At 36.5% G+C, this 15,336-nt stretch overlaps 1 non-coding gene across 1 annotated transcript; it reads right to left on the bottom strand.

The window, feature by feature from the left end:
• Positions 1–592: 592 nt before the first annotated feature.
• Positions 593–699, bottom strand: LOC121228657 (small nucleolar RNA R71). Its single transcript, XR_005926232.1, has one exon. It is a non-coding gene; the product is annotated as a small nucleolar RNA R71 (small nucleolar RNA).
• Between the last annotated feature and the right edge of the window lie 14,637 nt (positions 700–15,336).

Genomic DNA, 15,336 nt, shown 5'->3' on the forward strand with positions numbered 1-15,336 from the left:
TGGCAGGTTTTTATAGTTTATGACTAGAAGAAACCCGTCAAGGCCACTACTTTTTGACAAAGAAAACGATCGCACAGTTCGTTAAAACCAAAGAGAAATAAGGCGTAGCTTAAGATACACGGAGAATGAGCAAGAAGACGATACTCAACCCTCAACCGAAGAGATGGCTGAAAACCAAAGCAATTAGCTACCTCTTGCAATTGTGGTTAATCAAAATCCTGCTTCACGCACTATGTATGATTATGCTAAACCTTCTTTAACAGGAACTGAATCAAGCATAATTAGACCTGCTGTAGCTGTAAATACTTTTGAACTAAAACCTAACACTATTTAAATGATACAACAATTTGTTTAGTTTGATGGTTTGCAGGATGAGGATCCCAACGCTCATTTAGCCAACTTCTTAGAACTATGCGATACATTTAAAATTAATGGTGTTTCTGATGATGCCATATGTCTTTGGTTGTTTCCCTTTTCATTGAGGAACAAAGCTAAACAGTGGTTGAACAAGTTACCACAAGGGTCAATTACTACTTGGGAGCAAATGACCGAAAGTTTTTTACTAAAATACTTTCCACCGGCTAAAATGGCTAAATTACGTAATGATATCTATTCTTTTGTGCAGAGGGATTTAGAAACACTCTACGATGCATGGGAGAGATACAAGGACCTTTTGAGAAGATGCCCCCACCATGGGTTACCACTTTGGCTCCAAGTACAAACATTTCACAATGGTCTGAATCCTTCGACTCGGTAAATGGTTGACGCAGCTACTGGTGAAACCATCAACAATAAAACACCGAAAGATGCCTATGAGTTTATAAAGGAGATGTCACTGAATAACTATCAGTGGCAAGTCATGAGGACAAAGCCAACAAAAATAGTTGGCGTTTACAATGTCGATTCGGTCACCATGCTCTCTAATCAGGTAGAACTCTTAAATAAAAAGATTGATGGTTTTCTTAATTCTTCATAGGTTCACCCAGTAATGCAGTGCGAAACAAGCGGAGGTGGAACAAACCATTTGGAATACTAACCCTATGGCCACAACATGGATAACGAGCAATTAAACTACATGGGTAATAATCCTCGACCTCAAAAAAATCCATATAGTAACACTTATAATGCAGGTTGGAGGAACCACCCCAATTTCTCGTGGGGCGGTCAAGGAAATCAAAGACCATAACATCCTCCAGGCTACCAACAACCACCTTACCAACAGGAAAAGAAGCCAAACCTTGAAGAGATGCTCTTAAAGTTTATATCAGTGTTAGAAACCAATTTTTAGAACACCGAGAAATCACTTAAAAATCAACAAGCGTCGATCCAAAGGCTCAAAACTCAGATAGGCCAGCTTTCCAAACTAATCTCCGAACGACCACAAGGTAGTTAGCCAAGTAATACCGAACCTAACCCAAGGGAACAACTCAACGCAATTAATATTCAAGATGACGAAAGAGTCATTGAGCCTGAACCAGAATCGAGGCAAGAAATTATGGTAAGCAAAGGTCAAGGTGAGGTAGATCAAAATACAAACAAACCAGTAACTGTCGAATATAAACCTCGTGTGCCATACCACAACGCAACAAGGAAAGACCGCTAGATGAACAATTTGGTAAATTCCTTAAACTCTTAAAAAAATTACATATTAACTTACCGTTTATTGAATCTCTTTCACAGATGCCAAACGCAATGAAATTTTTAAAGGAACTTTTAGCAAAGAAGCGGAAGTTAGACGAGGCGTCGCATGTGGAGCTGAACGCAGTTTGCTCAGCCATTTTCCAAAATAAACTACCCAACAAACTAAAAGACCCAGGGAGCTTTACTATTCCTTGCTTAATTGGTAGTTTAGATGTTAATCATGCATTAGCTGATCTAGGGGCTAGTATCAACGTCATGCCTTACAAAATGTTTAAGCAACTAAGTCTCGGGAAACCCAAACAGACTAGGATGAGCATTCAATTAGAAGATAAAACTATAAGATTCCCTAGAGGTATTATTAAATATGTGCTAGTTAAAATCGATAAATTTATATTTCCCGTTGACTTTATTGCTCTAGACATAGAATAGGATAGCAACACTCTCTTAATTCTAGGAAGGCCCTTTTTAGTAACTGCTAAAACCATCATTGATGTTGGCACAGGTGAACTCAAACTCCGGGTGGCAGACGAAACAATCACCCTTCAAGCTCGCAATTCTGGCAACACATCAGGAATTGAAAGTGATCATTTAAACCATTCTACTAAAACTAACAATATGGTGCAACCTACTTTGCAGAAAATGAGTCTGAAGGAAGCACACGAGTCATTCTCAAGCACTAGTAGAGGACCTGTTCATGAAGATCGAAGATTACAAATCGAGGAACTCGATGAATGGTGGACGCACAAACCGAGAACACTAAAAAAATTGAAACTACGCCAAAACGAGCCTGATACCTCTCCAAATCAACTTAAGGTTGGTGATAAGGTCTTATTAAATACCACAGATCCCCACATTGTCACTACCACACTGAATGAGGAAATCCCTCTTACGGTACTCAGTATTTTTCCATTTGGTACGGTGGAGGTGAGTCATTCCAAGTTCGGCACTTTTAAGGTAAACAACACCCAATTAAAACCTTATTTTGATGAGGTTGATAGCAGGAATGAGGAGTATAAACTCCTCAAACCACCATGACCCTTCACTGGAGAGGTAAGTCGAGCTTAGACTATAAATAAGCGCTTCTCAGGAGGCAACCCGAGCACTAACAATATTAATTTCTTTAAATTTTGGTATTTAACTCCTAACTTACTAATAGAAATCTTGAATACAGGTGTTTCCACAGAGACACAGCCAAGCATACGGGCGTGCTTAAGGCCGTGTGAAAATAGGGTAAAAGATTTCCCCAACACGGGCTACAATTAAAGGCCACGGCCGTGCGAAATGGCCATGGTCAAGCCTACCTAAATAACACGGGCGTGCGACACGCTAGTGTAGAAGAACCGTGGTCGAGCCTGCCAAAATAGCACGGGTGTTCGACACGCTCATGTGGAACACCCGTGGTCGAACCTTAACACGGGCGTGAGGCTTGTACACATGGGCGTGGGAGAAGCGAACGAAGCTAGACACGATCGTGTGACACAGCCGTGTGAACCCACACGCCCGAGGAACACAGACGTGTACTAAATGTCAGACACGCCTAAATTTGAAATTCGTGAATCATACGGGCTGAAATTGGGGAACACGGGCGTGTGTCATGGCCATGTACCCCAAAATCTATAAATATCCTGTACTATTCACTTTCTTCCCCATTTGAAAACCCTAACCCCAGTCACTGCAACTCCACACGGCCTCCCTGCCACACCCGTGCACCGCCTCCAACTTCGTTTTTAACACTCAATCTCTCCCCCTTAGCGTTTTTTTACTCATTTCATTGCTTTCAAACTATTTTTCATTTTGCTCATTATTTTATCATTTAATTTGCATTCTTAGGTTAGTTATTTTACATTGCGTGTTAAATCAAGTTATTAGGGAAACCTCATACCCATGACTTGACCATGCTCATTCTTATGATATTTCCATGCCATTGTTTATCATTCAATTTGCATTTTTCAATCATGTTGTTAGAAAAGCCTTACTCTTTGTTTCTACATATGCCATTACTACGCCCATTTTCATACAATGATAAGGTCACGAAATTATTATATTAGTTATTTTGGTTGTGGCTAAAATTCTATTTTTTATTTAAAAATTGTATTCCCTTTACTTTGACCACTCATCAAGATAACTTGATGATTCTAAACGCAGGTACCATGTCATCTTTACGTGGTAAAAAGGCCGCCATACCTACTTCGAATAAGAGGAAGGAAGCGTCATGTTTCGCGGGTCCAACCACGAAAATTCGTCACCCTCTCTTGCAGTTCCCCCGAGGGCCCCAAGAAGAGCTTTTCCAAATACTTCGGGCCTGACCCTTAATTGCGGGCCGCTGCATCGACTGGGCTACCGTAGAACAAGTTCAGATGGCTAATGCGATTCAGGCCCTCCTAACCACTGACCCTTGGGAGCTGTTCTTTGAGATTATCGAGCCGATGTATCTCAAGCTCACGATGAAACTATGCTCAACGTTCCATCTTCAGACCGTAATGACAAATTACAATAATCCCGACACGGTCCAATTTCGCCTAGGTGGGTTAGTCCGCCAGCTAAGCGTCCCAGAGTTTAGTGCTGCACTAGGCTTATATACAGAGGAGCTCAAGGAGGAAAATGAACTACATGCTCTCACTCACCACATACATTTTTCTTCCTCGAAGTGCTGGCACACTTTGGCCCCTAGCGTAGCCTCCTACAATCCTAGTCGCTCCAAGGCATCAGTTCTCCCACCATCCCTGAGGTACCTACACGCTATTTTGGCTCACACGATTACAGCGAGGTGAGAGAGTACTGGATTCATCAACACTCACGATGCCTACTTCTTATGGTGTATGTCGCAAGGGCACGTCATCGACCTTGCCTATTTCATCGCCCTTGTGATTCAGCACCAGACGGAGCAGCATCAGAAGGGGGTCATCTCTATTGGCCTCTACGTGACTCGACTGGCATGACACTTTGGGCTCCTAAACACTGCGGCCCAAGAATCATCCCTCACCCTCATCAGCCAGATGTCTCCACAAGGCATCTCGAGCATGCTTAGCATGAGGATGATCAAGAGGCGCCGAGGAACCTACCCTCCCCAGTATCGTCTCACCCAATCTATCGAGGAGGAGGCCTATGAGGATATTCCTGATGATGTCCCCCCACGGCACGAGGACCCACCGACCCAGCCACCACCACCCTCTCGTCCAGTTCATGCGGCGGCTTCATATGCTGACATCTATAAGCGTCTCAATCGATTCAAGCAACAGTGTTTTCAACGATTTAACAACATTGATGCTACTCTACAGCAGATTTGTCAGCACCTCCACATCTCATCGCCAGTCCCACCTCGCGAACCATCCAGCGATGAAGATGTTTAAAAATTTTTATTTATTATTTTATGTTTTTAATTTTTATTGAAACTACTTTTTATTTTTATTAGATTTTAGAAATTTTAGTTTTTAATTATTAATTTTGGTTATTTCTTTTTGAGTAATTATTCTTCCTAATATCCCCTAAAAAGTTCCTGATTTTATCACAGTTATATAGAGCTCTTAAGCTTATCGTCACATAGGAACTAAAACTCCACCGAGAAAAGTTCTCCACGACTGCCATGTCCTGGTCGACCACGACCATAGCTACCATTAGATATAATATTCTTTTGGCGCATGACTTATGGACTAATGATCCTCTACGACCGCTGGAGTATCCTCCTCCACTCTTGAACCGATTACTCTCCAAAACTCTAGTTCGAGGAATTCATCATACAGGAAGTTTCACTTCTCTCCCTATCTTACTTTTATTTTCTATAATACCTATCTTTGTACATTGAGGGCAATGTACATCTTAAGTGTGGGGGGCATTCATGTCATTATCAGAAAAATCCCTGAATGATTACCTTGTTCTCTTGAAAAGCTCTCATATCATATTTAGGATAAATTTTACTTGATTTATGATTTTGATTGATATATCTTTAATTAAAACATAGGGATTTATGCATTGATTGTTTAAACTTTAAGGCATTAGAGAATCAAGCATGATAAGTTGATTTTTAAGAATTTAAAATTATAGGTTGTTTCACCAAGTCTAGGTATTGCTTTGAATTGGAATTCACAAGTCTAAACATCAAAAAGCCATAATTTTTTGTGAGATTTTTGAGCCTTTTGAGCATCTATTAATCCTTTCATGCTCACTTTTATTATTGCTTTGAGTGTGTCAGTATTGAACTGTTATTCTAGAACTTGCTTGATTATGCATGTCGAGACCACACCATTTGATTTGATATATCAAAATGATTAAGGCACTTAAGATTAACCCACTCATGCCATGAAAAGCCTACTTCCATGATTAACCCCTAGTAAACCCCCTTGAGCCTAACAAGCCATTCCTTGTATTAACCTCAATATTAACCCTTAACACATTATTATTAAAATCCCCTAAATTAATTTAATTCCTATTTTTGTCGAGATTTGAGTTGAAGAAATTGCTTAGTTATGTCTTGTTTGTAATAAGTTAGTCTATAAATATTTAACTTGTTCTTAAAAAAAACTATGTATACTTATCTGTAATTTCATATTCTGAAAAGAAACTCTGTTGTACGCAAGTGAAGATTAACTCTTTTTCTAGTTAGGCAATTTTTCAATTCAATCTCGATTCTAACCTTTTCTTTCAGCTTGTGACCACACCCCCTAATCAAGCCTCACTACAACCCTCTAAAGACCTTTTCATTGATGTATCTTCTTAAATTATAGTGGCGGAGATTTGATTCTCATACAAGCCTATGGTAATGACTTTTCATTATTGACTATTGAGTGCTTCATTTATTGCCCTTAAACACCTCGAGTGATTTGAGTGAATCTTCAGTGAGGATGTGAAACTCTGTGATATTCTGAATCAAAGGAAATTACTCAGATCAGGAGAGACATCTATGTTTGCATGATTAAATACTCAACTCAGAATGTTTGAAACTTTTATGTTCTTTTAGTTGAAAGTCTCAATGTATGATTACTTATGGATTAATGTGAGATATTATCGATAGAAATTATAAGTTGAGAAGAATTTATTTTGATTATGAGTTGAGAACTTTGTTTGAGGACAAGCAAATACTTAAGTGTAGGGGTATTTGATAAATCGTAATTTATACATATTTTCACCACATGTTTAAAGCATTTTATGGATGATTTTCCATTAGAATTGGTGAATTCGATGCTCCTAATGTTTTAATTTCATGTTTTATACTTAGGAGAGCATAGGAGAGTGAAAGGAACGAGAAACGGGCCAAAAACGAAGAAAATGGGCCGAAGTACGAACTCAACACGGCCTAGACTTCCTCACACGGGCATCCCACATGCCCGTGCCATTCTAACAGGCTCGAGTACGGCCTGAAGTAATAGCACACGGACGTGTCCCTGCCGAGCCCAAGTTGAGTCCAATTCAGAAAAGGCTAATTTTGAGGGCTCATAGGCATTCCAAAGCCTATAAATACACCCTAGAAGAGGAGAAAATGGGGACACAGAGAATAGGGAGTAAGAAATTACTCCAAGGAAGCCGATTGATTCATCTCAGAAGCCGGATTCATCATCAAAACTGAAGATCTCTCCTCAATTCCCCTTCAGGAGTTTTGAGTTTTCTTTATGTTTTGTATTCTTTATTATTCTGAGATGTTTTCTTATTTAGTTATGAACTAAATCCCCTAAATACATAAGGGGAATGAAACCTAAGACGAATCTTGTTATTATTTTCTGAATTGTATGATAAATATTTAACTTGTTCTTAATTATGTGTTCTTAATTCTTGTTTTGATATCCCAGGATACTGATTCTGTAATGTCCTCTAATCTCATACCGTCGCCGAAACAGGGTTACGAGACATTACCAGTCAGTACAGTACAATACAAACATTAATTAAATATAAACGTTCAGACTCATCATAATTTTAAGATGTCGTCCTTTTAATGGGCCTTCGCGGTCTAATATGAACAGTAAAATCAATTCGGAACTAATTTTGAATTACTACGAATTTTTCTTTCAAATTTCAAATTCATACTATATACCATTGCCAACCATAATTTACTTATTTTATCAATACTTTCACAACCTAAATGACTTTCATAAGACATCCTAGGTACATGCCATTACCAATACTCAACATACTTTACCTCATTGAATTCGGGATCGGCCTTGGATGCTGATTCAACGGTCTAACCTTAACCTGCGCACGGAAACAAACTGTACGCTGAGTATACACTCAGTGGTATTTCTATAATCCGAACACTTAAACAATTATAAAACACATTAATTTTTATATATTGAACTATTCAAACTCAATGAGTATTCAAACATTCAATTTCCAACCAATGTTTTGGTCTACTTTAAATTCAACATCATTTATTATTTTTCAATAGCAATTAATCAATCAGTAATATTCATTAACAACCAGTCAATCAGAACGATTATTTATTCAGTAACAGTTAGTTATTCGGTAACAATCGATTATTCAATAATAGTCAGTTATTCAATAACAATTAAATTATTCAGTAACAGTCGATCTTTCTAGTTCCTTTATTTACCCCTATTAACATGACTCGGACTCAGACGGATACACGGATCCAACCAACACACCAGTATGGCACATAATGCCTCATCGGCCGAAGCGGAAACAATAACAGTAGAAATACGGTACACAGAGTACCTCATTGGAACAAATCCGGAACAGTAACAGTACGGTACACAGAGTACCTCATCGGAACAAATCCAAAATAGTAACAGTAACGGTAACAATAACAGTAGTCGGCACATAAGTGCCTGATCAGTAAGCCGGCAAAAACCCGTACTCTTTCATATCTTATGGCATGCCAACTATATCTGACTAGCCCGACTAGTTAATAGGGTATTTAATTCACTTTTCAATTTTCAATTAATTCATATTTTAATTAATTAATTATATTTTTTTTTTCAATTCAATATAATTCCATTCACTTTTCACTAATAAATATTCAATTTCACAATAAACACATGTTCATAATTATTTCACCACATTTTCAAATCAAATCATTTCAATAAAAACACAATACCAATAATTCATACTTTAATTATTTACCATAACATCCAATTAAAATACAACAATTATTAATTAAATTCACCATTCAATTTCAATCAATATTCATTTTATTTCAAATAATTTAATCAATGCACCTACCATACATAATAAATAATAAATTCAATAATTAAATATTAAGTTCGGGTTATAGAAATACAAACCATAATTTTCGAACTAACTCCCGTTGACTTTGTCTTATCCTTTCTTAGCCGAGATTTCCGGTACCACATTGACTACGAAATTAATACAATTCATAATCATTGATACATTACTAATTTATAACTTGAGTTACATAATTCTAAATTAAGATCTGCTAATTTTTCCTGAAACTAGACTCACTAATATTCTTAGCATAAAATTTTTAGAATTTTTGGTTTAGCCATTAAGTACAGTTTATTCTTTAAATTCACCCCTATTCAGCTGTCTGACAGTTTCGACCCTTCTTCACTAAAAATTAATTATATCACAGTACAGAACTCGGATAATATTCTCCGTTGATTTCTCCTGAAAATATACTCATTAGGGATTCTAAAAATATAACTTTAAGCCTCTAATTATTTTTATCCAATTTTTGGTGATTTTCCAAAGTCAGAACAGAGGAACCCGAATTCATTCTGACCTTGTCTCACAAAATTCATTATATCTCATAATTTACAATTCAATTGCTTATATCGTTTCTTCTATAAGAAACTAGACTCAATAATATTTAATTCTATATTTTATTAATCCTCTAATTCAATTTCTACAATTTTTGGTGATTTTTCAAACTTAGACTACTGCTGCTGTCCAAAATAGTCTTTGTGCAAAATGTTGATTTTCTACTTTTAATTTCAATTTAATCCTAACTAAATTCACTTACTTTTCTATCTTAATTCATACTTTATTTCTACTCAATTTTTAAACAAACTTAGACATAATTATCTATTTTTCATCATAAAACTATAATTTCAAAATTCTTTCAATTTAGTCCTTAAAGCATAAAACTTATGAATCATTTTACAATTCAATCCTTATTTCATTTCTATCTTGAATTTCTATCAATTTAGCCCTTAATCCATCATTTTACTCAACATGAACATTATCTAGAAATCTAATAACTTTCAAAATATCAACTTAATTTCATCAAAATCTTGTTCCAAAGCTTCTAAAACATCAAAATTAAGTAAAAAGGACTAAATTGACTTACCAATTAAACTTTCAAACCCTGAAATCTAAAATTTCCCTTTTCTCCCTTTCTTTCTTTTCTTTCCTTCCTTGTTCTCTGTTTCGTTTCATTCTGTTTCTTTTCTCTCTCTTTTTTTTTTTATTTTCATTTCTTTTTCTTTTGTTTCACTTTATATATATATAATATGTTAACTTAATAAATATCTAATTAATATCAAATATTTATTTTACATTTGTATCTATTTATTATCCACACACTTGTCATAATTTAATATATTTATTACATAAAAATCTTATAATATAAATATTTAATTAATAAATATCTTTTATAAATAATAAATATCTACTAATAATTAAATATACATATTAAATGTATGTATTCAATTTATTACACATGTATTTTATAATTACCACATATTTGTCACTATTTTAATTTATTTCATAATATAATATAATATTAATATTAATTAATAATTATAGCAATAATTTAATATTTAAATAAATATCTATTTATTATCAAATACTTGTATTACAAATGTGTATATTTTTATTTATACACTTATATCAAATCATTTTCATACACTTGTCTTTCTTTTATTTATTTATCATATAATATCAATTTAATAATAATAAATACATTAATACTTACTTAAATAATAAGTAAATACATACATGTATTACAAATGTATGTACATTATTTATCACACATGTATTTTATTTTTATCACACACTTGACACTCACTTTGGCTTATTTGCTTATTTAATCCCCTCAATTTTCTTTAAACTTTCACACTTCATTCAATTTAATCATTTTATCCATTTATCCTTAATTAAGCTAAATTTACTTCATTAAACTCTAATTAACCACTCGACTAACTTCATAAATATTTTTAATAATTATTTACTAATCCATATTTTTTAGAAACGGAGACCCGAAAATACATTTTTCTGGTAACCTTAAAATTCGGGTCGTTATAGATTCAAGATAAGCTCTTATTCAGAGGAGGAATAGACCCTGTCTAAGAGTACATTTATCATAATTAAGCGGAGTTGATTGCACGCTTAAACATAGGGTGACAAGATTTTGCCGGATTAGGGTAAAACCTAATAAGGGGATCCATAGATCGAGTTAATGCAACCCTAGAGTGTTAATTAGAGAAAAGTCTTGGTTATTCAATCTAGGGATTAGACGTTATTAGTCTTGAATAGGGATAATAACATAACTTAGGGATCTCTACGGAACAAGTTAAATGAATAAATCGTCCGATTCGGAGCCAGAATAACAAGTACAGTCTAGGTAGATTTTTCCTTAGATATTGTCTTCATTCAATCGATTTTTCCAAAAGCAATTCTCCAATTCCATTCTCTGTGCGTTCTTAGTTTAGATAATTAGTTAATTAAAACAAAAACCTTTTTATTCTTAGGCTAGATAATAAAAAGACAGTCATTACTAGTACTTTTAGTTCCTTTAGGTTCGACAATCTGGTCTTGCTAAAACTATACTACTGTTCGATAGGTACACTTGCCTACATCGCGATAATAGTTAGTTTCAAGAACGATTAATTATAAATATTTAAAACCTATCACGAAATAACGCGATTAGTGATGCATCACTATAGACCACAAACTCCTTACCGGATTCAGGCTGTATCAGAATAGGAGCCTGAGTCAGAACAGACTTGAGCTTTTCGAAGCCCGATTGTTGCACATCAATCCAGACAAACAGAACACCCTTACGCAGAGGCTTAGTCAATGGAGTTGCAATCAGAGAGAACCCCTCGACAAATCGCCTATAATAACTCACCATACCCAGAAAACTACGGATTTCAAACACGTTTTTAGGCTGTTTTCAATCAAGCACAGCTTCTATCTTCCTTGGATCAACATAAATCCCCTTAGCAGAAACCATATAACACAGGAAAGTTATCTCTTGCAACCAGAACTTACACTTGCTCAACTTAGCGTGGAGTTGTTTCTCACATAGAATTTGAAACACTACTCTAAAATGCTCATCACGATCATCCTTGGTCTTAGAGTATACCAAAATATTGTTGATAAAGACCCTGATGAACTGACCCAGATAGGGCTGAAAAACTCGGTTCATCAAATCTATGAATGCCGCTAGAGCATTCGTCAAACTAAAAGGCATTACAAGGAACTCATAATGTCCATAACGAGTCCTAAATGCAATCTTATCAACATCCACCTCCATAACCCTCAACTGGTGATAGCCAGAACAAAAATCAATCTTCGAAAACACCGAAGCCCCTCGAAACTGATCAAACAAGTCATCAATCCTTGGAAGTGGATACTTATTCTTCACAGTCAACTTGTTCAACAGTCGAAAATTGATGCACATACTCATGGTCTCATAATTCTTCTTAACAAACAAAACTGCTGCTTCCCACGAAGACACACTAGGACGGATGAAACCACGATCCAAAAGCTCTTACAGTTGAGCGTTAAGCTCTGCAAGCTCCTTCGGTACCATACGGTATAGAGCGATAGACACTTGAGCTGTACCTTGTAGAAGCTCAATTCCAAACTCAACTTCCCGATTTGGAGGTAAACTCGATAACTCCTCAGGAAAGACATCCAAAAAATCCCTCACTATTCTGATATCCCTAATAGAAGAGTCCTTAGAAATAGAAACATTGACCTAATCCAAATACGCCTCACATCTTTTCCAAACCAGTTTCTCAGCCACAAGCATGGAGATTACATTGGATAGATAATCTCTACGTTCACCGATCACAACCATCTCATTATCATCCTCAATTCTCAGAACGACCCTCTTAGATGTGCAGTCCAAACTGACTCGGTGCTCAACCAACCAGTCCATACCCAGAATTAAACCAAACTCCCCAAATAGAAGTTCCATCAAATTTTCCAGAAAAACAGGACCTTGCACCACTAATGAAACATCCCTATAGAGTTTAATAATCTGAACAGACTACCCTAACGAACTCAGTATAGTAACATCACTAATAGTGCTCTCAACAGAAATCCCCAGGGGTTCAGATACAATACTAGCTACATAGGAGTATGTAGAACCTATGTCTATCAGAGTAGTATAAGGTACATTAAATATAAAGAACGTATCGATGATAACATCTGGAGCATCTCAATCATCTCGACGTCGTGCAGTATAAACCAAAGCAGGCTACCTCACCTCTGCCTATTTAGTACCTCTGCCCTCGGCCCATACCATTACCACCCATAGCCGATCCGCGACCCCTAGTTGGCTACTGAACTGTCCTCTAAGGCTGCACAGAACTCGGTCTCGAAGCTTGCATCTAATCTGCCCGTTATGGGCACTCTCTAATATGGTGCTCTAATGACACACACCTCAGATAAGCCCCAGTCCTCCTCCAACACTCACTCGGATGACACCTACCAAAAACTTCACATGGCTGAATCCTGATAGGAGCAACAAGGGCTCCCACTCTAACTGGCCCATCAGGTCTAACCTTTTTCTTAGGCCTTTGAACAGAACTAGAGGGTTCCGAATCCCTCTTATTCTTACCTTTCTCTCGGTCCCTATTCTGGCGCTCCACACGCTGAACATCTTCGGCAATCTTCACATTCTCAACCAAAAATCAGTACCCTCAGATTATCCCTTAATCCATCCTCAAACCGGATGCACCTCTCATACTTAGACGCTACCATGCCTCGAGTATAACAGCTCAACCTCAAAATCTCAACCTTATACTCGGCCACCAATCCATCACCCTATGTGAGATTCATGAACTCACACCTGCGAGCATCCACATAGCTCGCCCTCATGTACTTACTCTGAAAAGTGGTCTTGAAGAAGTCCCAATTCAAATGATCAGGCTGAGTATCCTCCTCAACCGTCAATCACCACTGATAAGCCTCATTGCGAAGCAAAGAGACTGTACTCTTCAGTTTCTACTCAAGAGCACAGTCTAGATCATTCATGATCCTCTCGATGGCCTCTAACAAAAATTCGGCAATATTAGGGGCGACCCTAGTGACACCTTTAAACAACTCAACACTATTTGACCAGAGTCATTCAGTTACCGGCCCTCAACCTCTAGCTCCAGAATGGGGTCTAGCGACCCTCTCCAAAATATTCAGTATGGCTTGGGACAGTGCGTCATCCCCAACCGAGCGACTTTGAAACCCAATCTCAGTAGCAAGCGAAACTGGTGTCTCACTCGTATCTTAGTGCAGCATACTACCTAGAGAAGAAGACTCAGCTCGAGCCCCCCTACGGTCTCTACCACGGTCTCCAATACCATGTCCGCGAGTTCCAATAGTGCTCATCATAAATTTTGATTTTTAATCTACATTATAAAATTTTATGCATAAGTTCCAGTATTTATTTGTAGATGTTTTATGTATAAATTATCAGAAGTTCAGAATTGTTTCCAAAGGTTTTAGTATCTAACTACTCAGTAAAGTTTCAGAAGGTACTATTACAGTGTTTTAGAGCAGTTCTAACTAAGTTTTAGAAATACTTATAAGATCAGCGTTGGAGACTCGGTATACCACATACTTTCTCAAATTATTCAAATTATTTAAATTATTTCAAAATTAATTCTTTTTGAAACATGATTTTGGAGCTCAAAATTCATAGCTGAGTTTTGCTACTTGGCTCTGATACCAATAAATGTAACACCCAAACCCGGCCAAAACGCTATGGCCAAATCAGGAGGTGTCACAAAGAATGGGTTTTGATATCGAACTCTACTCTTTAAAACCATTTCAGTTTTAAAACTCTTATTTATCTTTATCCATTATCAAAACGTTTATCCAATTAATTAATTAGCTTTAAAACATATTTTATAGTGAAAGCTTACGAAAACGTTGTGTTTCAAGAAGTTATTTTATATTTTTAGAAAACCTTTATTTTAGTAGAAGCCATAGTTTTTAGACATCAGTCACAAATTAAGTACTAAAATGAAAATCCAAATCCAAAAGAAATTCAGCCAAAAAGTCCAGAGAGTCCAATTGTTACAAAAGACTAGAAATAATATTTAACATAAAAACCATACCATAATCGGTTTATGAACTTATGGTCACCGAGAGGATCCGTCGCACCGATCCGCCTAAATATGTGGATTACCTGACAAAACAAACAATAAGTGTGAGTTTACGAAAACTCAGTGTGTAACCCTGCAGAATTAAGCATGCAAACATACAGAGTTATATGCACAATTAGAAACAGATACAGTTTTAGATTCAATATCAGGTCCATATTCAAATTACAGAAGCAGATGTGCATAAATCCTACCCCTATCCTCTACACACTATCTTCGACTATCCCATCACACCATGTGGGGTTTAAAACTCCCACTCATCCCTACAAACCACATTGTGCCATTAAGACACATATAAGAATATATGTAATAGAACTGCCAGAATATAGGCGATCGATGCCGAACAGATTACTTTCACGTCATATACAAAACCCATCCCAATAACAGATACAGAAAA

This window comes from Gossypium hirsutum, chromosome A04 (genome assembly GCF_007990345.1).
Source record: "Gossypium hirsutum isolate 1008001.06 chromosome A04, Gossypium_hirsutum_v2.1, whole genome shotgun sequence".
NCBI classification, from domain to species: domain Eukaryota; kingdom Viridiplantae; phylum Streptophyta; class Magnoliopsida; order Malvales; family Malvaceae; genus Gossypium; species Gossypium hirsutum.